General features: G+C 47.4%; 1 protein-coding gene across 2 annotated transcripts in view; it reads right to left on the minus strand.

Moving 5' to 3' along the window:
* The window catches only part of Atp6v1c1 (ATPase H+ transporting V1 subunit C1), a 29,044-nt gene extending 16,935 nt beyond the window's left edge, over positions 1-12,109 (minus strand). The window contains exon 1 of one of the 2 annotated variants that reach the window (XM_041637587.1): positions 11,943-12,109. The gene's annotated coding sequence lies outside the window, so the exon portion shown is untranslated. Of the gene's footprint in view, positions 1-11,747; positions 11,881-11,942 lie in introns of those variants that run through there. The other variant, XM_041637588.1, reaches the window with a different exon arrangement.
* Between the last annotated feature and the right edge of the window lie 511 nt (positions 12,110-12,620).

The following is a 12,620-nucleotide window of genomic DNA, read 5'->3' on the forward strand; positions in this document are numbered from 1 at the left end:
CTGGTCTTCAACTCAGAGATCCGCCTGCCTCTGGTTCCCGAGTTCTGGGTTTAGAGTCGTGAGCCACCACTGCCAGCCAAAAGTGCACTTTCTAAGCAGATCACTATGGTTTCTTTGACCTCAGAGCAGCTGCCAAACTGTTTTCCAACAAGAGAACATCTTCTGTTCTCCATTATTAAAGTGCTCAAGCTCCAGTCTTCAGTCAGTGGCCGCAGGTGTGTCCTGCATTCCCACAAGGTGTGATGAAATTCAGTATCTTTTCACCTTCTCTTACAGTTCCTTTTTAAATTACTTGCGCACATATATGTACATGTGTGTATGTGTAGGGGCCAGAGGGCAGTCCTAGGTGTGCTCCTCCAGCATCCACCACCCTTTCTGAGACAGGGTCCCTCACTGGCCTTCAGCTTACCTAGCAGGCTTGGCTGGCTGGCCAGTGAGCCCCACGGACCCTCATGTCTCTGCTTCGCTAGCACTGGGATTACAAGCACCAACAGGCACACCTGGTCTTTTTCTATTGTTTTCTTTCTTTTCTTTTTTTTTTTTTTATGAGTCCTAAGATTGAATTTAGGCCCTTATGTTTGCACAACAAACATTTTACTGATGGAGTTCCTGTGTACAAATTAAGTACACACACTGACACTCACACACACACAGACACACACACACACACACACACACACAAAATAAAACAATACTGAGACTGAGTTACTACTGAATTCTAGAGTTTTGTACACCGGTAAAATTTGAAACGCAATCAGCTTTGCATGCACAATTAGCCCTGTACCACTATAACCTGAGCTGGTTGATTTCTAGAGAAAATGTTGACTTGGCTCGATACTATAGAGGTCTAGTCTAGACGGCACTCCACTCAGGCACTCCACATCATGGCAGAAACACACAGGAGAGAAGAGGAGGGACAGGAACCCCACAGGTCTCAGAGGCACACTACCAATGCCCTAAAGACTTCCCACTTAGCCCCTCTGAGAGTTTCCACTATCCCGTCCACACAGACGGACATGGACAGACGCACACACACCACATAAGATCCCCCTACTGGGCTGGTTCAGCGGTAGAGCTCTTGCCTAGCACTAGGTCATGAGGCCGTAGGTCTCATCCCTAGTACCACAAAAATATATAACCCAAGCAACAACACAGAGGTATTTGTGGTTTATTTATACCCATGTGGTTTTTGTTTGTTTTCAGACAGTGTCTTTCTATGTAGCTCTGGTTGTTCTGAACTCTGTGTCGACCAGACTGGCCTTGAACTCACAAAGATCTGCCTGCTTCTGCCTCCCAAGTGTTGGAATTAAAAGACCACTATGCTGGCTGTCTTTTTAAATAATGGCTTCACTGTATTGCTGTACCCTGCTCATATTCCACCCCTCCACCCACCCTCACTACCCTCTAATGTAAGCAGGTAAAATCTAGAGAGTCCACAACAGAAAACACCCTGTCTCCTCAGGCTTCTTTCTCCCCAGCAAACAGTCCCCCTTTCTATGTTCAGTTGTGTGTGTGTGTGTGTGTGTGTGTGTGTGCGCGCACACACGCACAAAAGACAAAGACATACACATATTTTTAATTTAGGATTTTCTGTTTGAAAATTTCCATTTTCTTCACATTTGATACTGTCCATTAAATCACTGGTCACATTCCTAATCTTCACGTTATCTTCCTTCTGAGAATGCTGGAGGCCCAAACAGCGGGCTCAGGGCGAAAGCACTTAACTCCAAGCTCGATGACTAAGTTCCATGCTTTAGAATTCACATATGGAAGCAGAGCAGTTTCCTGCAGGTCTTCTCTGACGTCCACACATGTTCGTGTACACAAATGCACACACACACACACAATGCAATGTCTTAACAAATGTCTTACTACATACCCTGACTAGCCTGGAGCTTGTTATGTACACCAAACTGGCTTCAACTCACAGAGATCAGTCTGCCTCTGCTTGCCCACTGCTGGGATGCTGAAATGAGCCAACAAGCCCAGCCGATTTTTTTAAAAAAGACAATGCTTTGTTTTGCTCTGGAAGGCACCTAGATACTTGATTTTGTTTTCCTTTTAAAGAGTGTTGTATTGGACTAGAAATACAGCTCAGGGACTTGCCCAGCAATCCCTCAGCCTGGAAACAGAGAGGAATGGAAGGGAAGAAAGGGAAAGCAATTGTGTTGGCAATTTTTCAGTTTATAGCTGTCTACTCATTCCAGGTTCCTGGTATTTCTCTGTCAACTTCACTTAACTAGCCAGATAGGCCTTCCCATGTAAAATCAGTCTGAGGATCAACTGCTCTGCTCTGCTCTGCTCGAGTTTCCTTCTCGACTCCAGTGCAATGCCCCTGCGAGGGAGAAAGCCGGGAGGGGCCGCAGAGCTCGCTGTCACCTGCAGTCTACAAGCAGCGTCTCCACCTGACCTGACCAGATCTGTAGCTGTTTGTGTTGGGAAAGTGAGCCCATTTTAGTCAGAAGCTAGTTTGGTGGACATGCTAGTCATGACCTTTGATACTGTTATCTAATTGATATTTATTTCTGTGGAGAGTCAGTCACACCCTTCAGCTTCCCCCCTTTCTCAGTCTTGTGTTTTATTTAAAATAAAAAACACAAAACAGGATGAATGACAATGAACAGCAAAAATTTCACAAGTATAGGCAGAAAGGAAGAAGCAATACTGTATCTGTGAAGAAGGGCAACAATGGATATAAATTACTTGAGTAATAATGAGAGAAATGTTCATTTTATTACAAATAAAATCCATACACTATTGAAAAGCTGTCTTGATTGACAAAATACAAATTCACTTAAAAGAGTTAATGAAGTAGCCAGGCGGTGGTGGCGCACACCTTTAATCCCAGCACTCGGGAGGCAGGGGCAGTCGGTTCTCAAGGAGTTCAAAGCCAGCCTGGTCTACAAGAGCTAGTTCCGGGAGAGGCACCAAAGCTACAGAGAAACCCTGTCTCGAAAAACCAAAAAAAAAAAACTTAATGAAGCTATAACATCTTGTTACCACTGATTTAGATATATAAAGCCAGGTGTGCTGGCACATACTTGTAATTAAAAGTTCAAGGCCAGTCTGGGGTACAGTACTGAGCAACTTTTTGTAAACATGACACAAGCTAAGGTCATTTGGGAAGAGGAAACCTCATAGAGAAAATGCTTCCAGGCTGTAGGCAAACTGGAGGAGCATTTTCCTGATTCTTTATGTGGAAGGAAGAGTCCACGGTGGAGTGCCAGGGCTGATGCGAGCCAGTCGTGAAGACCACACCTGCAAACAGCATCCCTCTACTGCCTTTACCTTTAGCCCCTGCCTCCAGGTTCCTGCCCTGCCTTCCCTCTGAAGATTATAACCGAGGAGGTGAAATAGACCCTTTCCTCCCAAGCTGGTTTTGGTCAGTGTTTTATCACACTCAACAGAAACCTAACCAGACAGCTAAGTAGTAAAATTGCTTTCAAAACTCTAATGTCTAAAACGGTCATACTTTAGATACACTGTATCTAAACACACATTACTATTTAACAAAGGGATGTTCACATAGGTGTTATGTGTCAGGCTTATTTATTTCCGTATCTGGGACAAATTCTCATTATACTACCCAGACCAGTCTTAAATGCCTGGGCTCACCCACCCTCCTGCCTCAGCTTTCCAAGCAGTGGGGAATAAGGTGTGGGTACCCGTCTGGCTCAGTTTTATCTTTTGTATTTTGTGTTGCTGAAGATCACACCTAGGACCTCACTTGTCAGAAATGCACTCCAGCTCCAAGCTACTTTCCCAGCCTACCAGGTGTCCCTACTTTGTAAGCACAAAACCACGCCCCATCCCAAGAGCTGAAAAGTTCAGAGACTAGCAAACAGCATCACAACACAGAACACCAGAGTCTGGCAAACGGCCCAATGGGAAAGGCTCTTGCCACCAGGCCTGACTATGTCACTTTGATTCCCAGAACCATGTGAGGATGGAAGGAGAAAAAACAGGCTCCACAAATGCCCTGCGGCAAACATACTCCCCCACAGTTAAAGAAAGGGAGAGAGTGGGGAGGATAAAACAAGAGAGAAAGACAAGACTACTTTACACTATTATAACCATGTGTGAAGCACCAGGATCAAGACTGACCAACAGCAATTTCATCTCACTGTAAACTATGGCCAGAGAAAACCCTAATGCCCGCTCCGGGCAGCGCCACCGAAGGGCCAGAGCCAGCACTGCAGGACAACATAAAGAAGGGGGCTGATCCCAGCTCAGCTCAGCGTATCACTGCATGCAAAATGAGAGGAGGAGGCCAGGCAGATGACTGAAGCTACCTTTCTGTGGAAGGAGAGAACTGGCTCTGGCGAGTTGTCCTCTGCCTTCACACGTACACCACAGCATGCATGCATCCAAACTCACATATGCATCACAAACACTGTAACAATAAACTAAATTAAATAATTTTGGTGGCGCACGCCTTTAATCCCAGCACTCGGGAGGCAGAGGCAGGCGGATCTCTGTGAGTTCGAGACCAGCCTGGCCTACAAGAGCTAGTTCCAGGACAGGCTCCAAAACCACAGAGAAACCCTGTCTCAAAAAACCAAAAAAAAAAAAAAAAACAAAACAAAAAAATATTTTAAAAAACATCCTGCAGGAAAATCAGATTATAAACAGGTTTCAGAACCACTGTATCAAAATAAGGTGTTCCCAGCCAGGTGTGGTGGACCATGCCTTAAACCCAGTACTCAGGTGGCAGAGGCAGGTGGATCAGTGAATTCAAGGCCAGTTTGGTCTACATAGTGAGTTCCAAGACAGAGCTACATAGTGACTCTATATTGGGGGGCGGGGGAGGAAGGTGTTCCCATGATAACACAGTGAGTTTAGCGTTGTAAGAGGTGGCAATACTATGCAACAGAAGATAGCTGGGCATAGTGGAGCATACCTTTGATCCCAGCACTTGGGGGTCAGAGACAGGCAGATTTCCGAGTTCAAGGCCAACCTTGTCTACAGAGTGTGTTCCAGGACAGTCAGAACCACACAGAGAAACCTTGTCTTGAAAAACAAAAACAAAACAAAACAAAATGGCTAATTGCAGAGTGTTCCAAAGAACCACACAGCATCTCTAGAGTTGTTGACTGAAGTTATTCTAACTACAGAGTTTAGAATGACACATGTGTGGACATGCCTGAACACATGCAGACATATACATCAATCCACTTTTTGCATGCATTTGATGGTAACTAGCACACTTATTAAGCAAACAAAAACAAATGCTAAGAATACAGAACAAAATAAAATCTAGGTAAACTTCTGCTTTGCTCAATGAACACTTGCTAGGTAGACATGGTGGCAAATGCTTTTAATTCCAGTGAGAGCTTGTCTTGAGAGAGAGAACAGTTTAGCTACAATCCCAGCACTGAGAAGCTGAGGCAGGAGGATCTAGAACTCAGGCCAGGCTGGGCAACACAGTGAATTTCTGTCTTGAGTGAGTGAACTTACGAACAACAGAATACAAAGCATTTTGAATGTCACATGGACAAGTGACAGATGGCTCTGTGCCCACGCTGTTTCCTCTCAGATAACAGAAGGTTGAATAACTCATTACACATGTGCACCAAGTTCTGGCTCCCACATGGAACGAAATTTGAATCTGCCCACCAGTTCTTAGATGAGGTTTTCCTGCCATATCCTCAAACCTTGCTGGATCCAATTCCACCTTAACCTCAAGCCTGCCCTTAGCTATTTCCCATGCTGCTTCTCTGTTCAGGTCCACTCGGCACAAATTACCCTCTGTTTATAAAAACCATGCAAGCTCAGCGGTTAAGAGCACTGACTATTCTTCCAAAGGACCGGGGTTCAATTCCCAGCACCCACAAGGTAGCTCACAACTGTCTGTAACAACAGCTCCAGGGAATCCAACAGTCTTACAAAGGCACACACACACACAGGCAAAACATCAAAGCATGTAAAATATAAATAAATAAAGTATCTAAGACATTTTCTCAACTAAGTCCAAATCAATCAACATACATTCCACTGCACCACTCTCAACCCAGGTTCATTAAACCCAGGTAAACATTATAACTGCATTAAGACAGATACAAATTAGCCGGGCGGTGATGGCTCACGCCTTTAATCCCAGCACTTGGGAGGCAGAGGCAGGCGGATCTCTGTGAGTTCGAGACCAGCCTGGCCTACAAGAGCTAGTTCCAGGACAGGCTCCAAAATCACAGAGAAACCCTGTCTCGAAAAACCAAAAAAAAAAAAAAAGACAGATACAAATTTTATGTGTCATCTCTTACTTAACTAGTGGCTGTTTTCAATTTAGGATCTTATTCATCTCAAGTTCCAGAACTGGGGTTGCCTCTGGGAAGCAAAACAAATTAACTGCAGTCCCGTTATCAAGTAACTTCCGATGATGGCCACAGATCTGGTAGGCAAAGGCACACAGATAAAGAGAGGGATGAGAGAGAGACTCATGCAGAGGCCAAGACAGGAAAACAACCTCAGTGCAATACAGGAGCAGCCCAAGGGAAAAAGCACAGTAGGAAGGGAAAGCCTGGGTTCAAAGCCTGGGATTGTTTAATTGTCACCTCTCTTACCTAGGCTAATCTGAAGGCTAGAATTACCCACATACCACACTAACTTAAATGTAAAATAAAAACAACAATGTAGCAACTTGCACAGGACCACAAAAGGTGGGGGTACTGGGCCTGCACAGATCTGCTAGCATTGCTGCTGTGACTGGAGAGTGGAAGACAACCCCAAAGAGGGACAACCACAGAGAACAGGAACGTGTCCCAGTAAGCACCCCGAGCCTGCACTGATGTTAGTGCTTGAACCCAGCTGCGGTTGCTCACACCTATTATTAGCCCAGCTGCATGGCTCATACCCATAACCCCAGCACTTGGAAAACTGAGGCAAGTTTGAGGCTAGGCTACGTGACAACCGAGTTCCAGGTAAGCCTGAACTACAGCCAGTAAGACCTTGTCTCAGAAGAACGGACAAGCAGACAGGCAGGCGGATTAGCAGGACACCATTTCTTTTAAATACACTCATCTCTACAGTAGTTTAAATTCCACAGGAATAAGGCTGGAAAATGGTCTAGGTGCAAAATAACTTCCTTTTTGGTCCTTGAAAATATGTTTCCTCTTTGATTACAAAATATTTTACCTTCAAATCAGAGGCCTTTTACTTGTGGTTGTGGGAGGGACTTATTCCTAGCCTGTTAAACACTTCTAGCTCACCTTTCAGTATTTCCAGCATTCTTGAGATCTTAGAATTGTTAAGACCATGTATCATCAATAAATACATTATAACTTCTTCAAGTTTATTTTCAAGTGAAAAAAATATTAACTACATAAACCTGCTGGGTGGCGGCGGTGCACACCTTTAATTCCAGCACTTGGGAGGCAGAGGCAGGTGGAGTGAGTTCGAGGCCAGCCTGGTCTACAAGAGCTAGTTCCAGAACAGGCTCCAAACAAAATGAGTTCCAGGACAGCCAGAGCAACACAGAGAAACCCTGTTTTTGTTTTTGGGGAACTACCTAAATGTCTTCAGTGCATTTAAATATGAAAGAAAACAATCTTCAATCACTTTAGCTTATAAACTAGTATCTGGTCATCCCAGCTGTCAAGAAATAGATCTGAGAAAAGAGAGCCTTGCTTTTATGCAGATGACTATCAAACAAACAGGAAGATCTGAGGCAGGTTAGGACCAGCCCAGCAAATGGCACCCTAGTTACTACCCCAGTCCACTGTCCTCTTGTGGTCTACTCAAAACTCATTCTTTGGAGCTGGGGAAGGTAGCTCGGTTGGCAAGGTGCTTGCCTAGCAAGGCTGAAGCCCCGCGTTCTATCCCCAACACCACATAAACTGTGTGTGGTTGCACAAACCAGTATTCCTAGCACTAGGGAGGCCGGAGGATCCGAAGCTCAAGGTCATCGCTGACTGTTCAAAAAGAATAAAAGTCAGCCCTGCCAAACAACGTTGGAAAGCACCTAGTCACTTCTGGTAAAGCTACTGTAGGTGAACTGGCACACTGACCACAGCCACAGTATGTCTATTATTCAGAGTCATTAGGGGGGCTTGTGTTTGGAATCTTAGAATCTAGGAGACAGGAAGGTGGAGTTTGAGGCTAGCAGCCTGGACTTTATAGGGAGCGCCAGGCCAGCCTGGGCTAGAGTATGAAACCCCAGCTCATAAAACAAAAGGGCAGAGCCAAGGCGACGGCTGAGTACCTAAAGGCCCACTTGGTGACCCAAGCTCTATCCAGAACCTCAGTAAAAGATGGCTTGAGGGGCAACTGTGGTGAGCACTCTGATGTGGAGACAGGCAAAGACAGGAGAGCCACCCAGAGTTCACAAGTCAGTTCTGGTATACACAGGATCCTGCACCCACCAGGTGGGCGGGGAAGTGACTGCTCCAAGTTGTCGCCTGACCGTCACACAAAGTAGACCACAGGAACAGCCAAAGCCAGCCATACTCCTCCCAGAATGCCACTTCCCTTTGCTCTTGGGTGATCATTGATAATCCTGACTAGATCATGGTGCACTCTGCGCTAAGGTCTGAAATTCAAGTTAAAGGCTTAAAATCGGGGCTAAGTACAAGACTGACTCAATTCCCCGAACCCCACCCTACTTCCCCTCTCAGAATCGCTTCAAGAACAACACACTGAATCGTGAGTACTGAAAAGCGCTTCAGTTTGCTCCGCAATTTGGTGCTAAATTCCTTCAGAGCAGAGAACAGTTAATGAAGGTATCTGTCCAAAGGCACAGCTGGTAACTGCACAGCTGGTAACTGCACAGCTGGTAACTACACAGAGACTGACAGAGAACTCAAGGTTTTCATACAATTAGAAAAATTAAAATGTAGTTTCTGCAGTCAATACTAACAGCCATCAAAACAAACAGCTTACAGAAATATTACTTATTTTCTGAATCTTCATCATGTATTTGCCCAAGACAGTGGGGATACTGCATGCTTATCTGACTACTTTGAGCTGTCCTGATGTGAGAATCACCAATCATGACGTGGCGGATGGTCTAGACGTAGGACAGCCTAAATGTCTAAACTGTCGTTAGCACTGCAGCTCAGAAGCACCGAGTGAGTACAAGCTAAATGGTGAAGTTAGACGGCTGCAGATGGCTCAGCAGGGAAGAGCACTAGCTGCTATGGCAGAAGACCCAGGTTCAGTTCCCAGCACTTACATGGTAGCTCACAACCACCAGTAACTCCAGCTCCAGGGATTCCAATGCCCTCTTCTGGCTTCCACAGAAACCGGGAACATGTGGTACACATAACATACATGCAGACAAAACATTCATACACACAGAACAAAAATAATTTCTTTTAAAAAGTTAATATACCAGTTAATTGGGTTAACACATAAAAAAGGTCTTTTTTTAAAAAGAGAGAGAGAGAGTTCCAGGACAGCCAGGGCTACATAGTGAAACACTGTCTCAAAATAAGTAAGTAAGTAAATAAATAAAAATCTCCTGCCTTGTTTTCAATTCCTAATTAGAGTGATCACCCAGCTCTCAACATTCAGGATGCAGAGTACTGTTTCTTGAGATCTAGTATCTGCAAAGGAACCAAAAGGGAAAAGGATCCCGTAGTTCTGAGACTTCAGCACAATGAAGACTCGCTTGTTGCCAAAGAGCTGTGATCGACACCTGGTGCACTTCAGCTCACCCTGTTGCTTCTTATCTCCTCCAGCCACACAGTACACAGAAAAGCAGCCCTGGGCTTTCCCAGACAGGGTCTTGCTATGCAGCCCTGGCCGGTCTGCAACTCACTATATATGCCAGGCTGCCCAAACTTGGGCAGGCCCTTCTGCCTCCGCCTCCCCAGTGCTGGAATTTAAGTGTGTACCAGGTACCAGGCCCAGCTCACGGAAGCCGTTTCTAAGGCACAAACTCCAAATGCAGAATCCCTTGAAGCAGCCCTAACCAGGTAAAGTTTCACCCAAAGCTTTGAATCTGAGATGCCACGCACCTTCAAACCTTACCCTTCTTATGTGGCTATGGTTATTGCACAGGTAATCACCATGAATTGCATCTGAGGTCAGAAACCATGGAAGTTACGTTACACAAGTCACTTGACTTCTCTGCTTCCAGCCCAAGAGTCCAAATGGGTTCCTATCTACACAATGAATCAGGAAAGGGCAACAGATGGCATTACAAAGAGATAAATTTAAACATATTTTGGCAAGAGTCTCCTCCAACAAACGTCAGAAAGATCTGGCCTCCACTGTACACTTCAGGTTGACTTAGAGCACTATAATAACTACCTCCCGGAAGGGGCAAGTGGAACGTAATCTTCCTTTCCCTCCCCAATTCCTTACAATCCTTCAGTGGACTGCACTGCCCCTGAGCTAGTCTCGTTGGCTTATACCACCATCCATATCTTCACAAAACTAAGTCTTCTAAAGCCACAGCCTACAAATCCTCTGTGCTGCTAACAGGAAAGCCCTGGAGAGCCTACCCCAGCTCTCAACAGAGGCCCCGCATGCATCTCTGCCAGTCTGTCCACTCCCCATCCCAGGTGCCCCCTGATTTCTAGAAAGGTATATTCCTCCTCTCATTTCAGGGCCTTGACAGATTCTGTTCCCTCAGCTTGGAATGTTCTTTTCATTCCTGGCTGCTCATTCCCCCTTTCACACCAACCTCTTCTCAGACCTTTCCCCAGGTCAACTCGTCAGCAAAGTCTTCTGTGACTCTCCTGCGGAGGTCCTACTCCTGGAAAACACCTCTGCAGCAGGCTATTGCTCCTCCGGAGCACATTCTACCCTTGGATAACATTCTCCGTGTTTCAGACACACTCTCACTATCCAGCTCTGGCTGGCTCTGCCTCCCAAGTGTGAGGTTTTAAGTAAGGTCTGTGCTACCACACCTAACTCGTACAAGTATTATTAAAACCTCCCTCCTGCATAATTGTCTGTAAACTCGGTGAGAACAGAGACCGGGTCTGCTTCCCAAGCCTTGGTGTCCCCATAGCCTCTGGTACTGAGCGTGCACTTAGGTGACAGGTGTTACTCGGCCTCAGAGCTATCCCCACTGCTCCACAATGCAGCAGACTTCAAACCTGGCCTTGGCACCCCGAAACATGCCTTCCCTCTCGTCAGGCCCTCAAATCCTGGGGCCTTCCCTGAATAGAGAGTTCTCCTTCCTCCATTCTCCAACCCCGCTAGCTCACCAAAACCCAAATTCAAGTTTTCTCTCCTCCATACTTTTTTCCTCTCTGTTTTTACAAGTTTCATCAGTTCTCCTGTGACCTATCATCTCACCGATCAGTGCGAACTCCAGGGCCTGGCTAGTCACACCCCAGCACACCACTAACTACTGAGCGGCCACCACCACCCCAAACACACACACACAAACACACACACACACATTACATTTTTCCTCTGAAAAAGAGCACTCGCTTCCCTCTTATGCCTCATAGGTGATTCAATTTGCCTTGTGAGAGGCTGCCAGCAAGTTCCTTTTGAGGAGATTTTGCCTACCCTCCTCACATTCTGGGGAAATGGTTTTAGCTGCCTGTGTTCCTGTTCCGTCCACTGCCTACAATGACCCTGTGTCCTCTGTGACCGCCCCCTGCCTGCGGTAGGCACCTCTTCGGCCCTGAAAACTGACATTTCTTCTCCTCCCGGACAGGCGAGAACACCCAGCGGAGACAGCACTCCAGCCCACATCCTCCTTGGAGAGCCAATCTGTTACATTCCACCCCCTCGCGAGTGGCCAGCACTGGCTGGGACTCGAACCCAAGAGGGACCCGAACGTACTATACCTCTCCCTTCTGCCCACTGGGTTCCCGTCAAGGCCCCTTCTTCCGAAGACACCAACCCTGGGCCAGGAGATGCGGACACCCAGCGCCCAGGCCGGCTGCAGCTCCGACGCCACAGTCTAGGCCCCCGCGCCCGCCCCCATCCTTCCCCGGAGGCCACTGCAGTGCCAGCTCCCGGCAGGGCTGTCGCTCACTGACCCGGGAAGGTGTCTCGGAGGCGGCGGCGGCGGCGGCGGCGGCGGGTGCGGAGGTGGGAAGCCGGGCAGACGTTAACCGCTCAGCGCTCCATCCCTCCCGGACCTAAGCTCCGGCCTCTCGGCTTCCTCGACCCCTGCGCCCAGAGCGAGTCACGTGCCAGCCCGAGCAGTCAGCTGACCGCAGCGCACACCGCTCCGCCTACGGCGCGCGATCGTGACGGCCGCCGGAGAGGGCGGGGCTGGGAGGATGCAGCGCGCGCTTCCGCGTGGGCGGGGCTCCCCCCATCCCCCCCCCCCCCCCCGCCCCCCCTTGACACCAGACCAGGGTCTCCAGCCACCCGGACGCGTCCCCGCCTGCAGATTCCCGCGATTCAGGCTCCCCAGCCTCCTGCCCCGACTGCAAGTTTTATCGGACAGTCCAGCTTTCGGGAAATCTCCCTAGAAGTTCTCTTCCGTGTATTGACGTTTTTCATCCAGTCTGGTACCACTTCGTTCCGTGTTCAGCTTTAGCCACTGAGCACGAAGCGTTGTCAAGCTGTTTTTTTAGGATTAGCTAGCAAGGGGACTCCGCGTCTGGTTTAGGCGGTAGCAAAATGAATACAGGTGATCAAGGATGGTTTCAGAATAGAGGCAAGGACGGGGAAACCATCGGCCTTGGATCCCAAAATAGTAGATATGG

The sequence above is a fragment of the Microtus oregoni genome, unplaced genomic scaffold (genome assembly GCF_018167655.1).
Source record: "Microtus oregoni isolate MIOR12 unplaced genomic scaffold, Mior012 000053F_ref0000044, whole genome shotgun sequence".
NCBI lineage: Eukaryota > Metazoa > Chordata > Mammalia > Rodentia > Cricetidae > Microtus > Microtus oregoni.